We start from the raw sequence: 1717 nt of genomic DNA, 5'->3' as shown, positions 1-1717 counted from the left end.
CTCTCTCTCTCTCTCTCTCTCTCTCCCTCTCTCCCTCTCTCTCTCTCTCTTTGTCTATGTCTCAATCCCGTCCTCCCTGTCTCCCTCTTTTCCTCTCTCCCTGAAGGTGGCTCAATCATACGACAGCGGCGGCTGTGTGATGTTGTCAAAAGACATTTCAATTTGGCGACCCTCCCTCGGGTTCGGGCAAATTACCACTTCAAAAGGCTGCCAGTCCCCAGGTCGCTCCCAGTGGGGTCGGCCCAGTATACGCTCTCTCCCTCTCTCTATCTCACCCCGGCTGCTCAGCAATGCTGATGAGGGCCCAGGCCCCCTCGAGCATGCTTGTTTCTCCATAAACAAAACTCTCTCCACGAAAACACGGGCGCACGCTTGATTATTCTGCATGAAGAGCGTAATGTCGTTAATTCGAGTGAGGTGGAAAGAGTGAGTAGCTTTTCAGCCACTGGATATAAGCGAATGGGAAAAAAGAAATGTTACAATGTCTTGATAAGAGGAACTGATACAACCCTCATGTCCATTATGCTAAACATGAAGCTAGAAAAAGCTTGGGATTAGCTTAGCATAGCATGAAGACCAGAACTTTGTGTAGATTAATAAACAAGACCTATTTTGTTGGCTTTACAGGTATTGGTAGGATGACTACTTCTATTTTATTTCACAGTTTTACTTTTGGACAGAGTCAGACTAGCTGTTTCCCCCAGCAGCCTTTATGCTAAGCTAACTAGCTTTATAAGCAGTCTATATACAGAGGTGTTCATTTTCAAAAAAATGAATTCTAATTTTTCCCAAATTATCCAACTATTTATTTTACTTTAAGCATGATATTTGTTTGTAATAGATTGTTGAGGGAGAAATACAAATACCTGGAAAGCATTTCAGCACTTTCGGTTCCCTCGTCTTGAAGTCAATGTTTTTTCTTTTAAAGGGTTTTCGGTTAGATGCCTGAAATAAAGTCTGTGGTGAGCACAAGCTTCAGCATCAGTAAATACCTCACTTTTTAATTTTGAAGCTTTTACGCGTCTTAAAAAAGGCAGGAAGCAAACTACTCACTGGCTAAGTGAGACTACAAAACGCCTTTAGCTTCGTGGTGGTGACGAGTCATGCGACCTTGGTGCAGTTTGTTTATAGCCTAACGTTAGCTTTTTACTTCTGGTGATTGCAGTGATGCTTCAAAAATCATAAAAGTGGTTTTCATTTGTGAAGAGTATCTCACTTAATAACATGTGTAAGTATCATAAAAATGTGTTTACCACAGAGTTTATTTTCTGCAATAATGCAAAATACATTGGAACAATCTCATTACGTTTTGGCCGAGGGAACCAGTGCAACGCTAACTTCCGGGGTTGGACTTCATCCTTGCAGCATTCTTAATAATACTCACTGATTTCAAACAAAGCGGAGTAGCAAATTGAGGCAAAACAAGCACTTACATACAGTATAAAGACATCACAATTGCAAAAGCCATTAAAAAGCTGAATTGCATTGCAGGCTAATTCGAAACATTTTTAGCACCCTTGATGCACTGTATCCATCTGTCACACCCCTCCTTTAATCTAAATATGTGCTATTGATCTCTTTGTCACTGTAGGTTGTTATGTTCCACACTAATCGTCATGTCATATCGAACAATTTTGCAATTCCTTTGACTACAGTAATGCACCTATAATTTGGATGCTGACCATTATGTCTCATGCCGCTTTAAAAACTCACATAC

The sequence above is a fragment of the Anarrhichthys ocellatus genome, unplaced genomic scaffold, assembly GCF_004355925.1.
Source record: "Anarrhichthys ocellatus isolate YVR2014 unplaced genomic scaffold, GSC_Weel_1.0 scaffold3, whole genome shotgun sequence".
Classification (NCBI taxonomy): Eukaryota; Metazoa; Chordata; class Actinopteri; order Perciformes; family Anarhichadidae; genus Anarrhichthys; species Anarrhichthys ocellatus.
Note: the sequence above shows the minus strand (reverse complement) of the source record.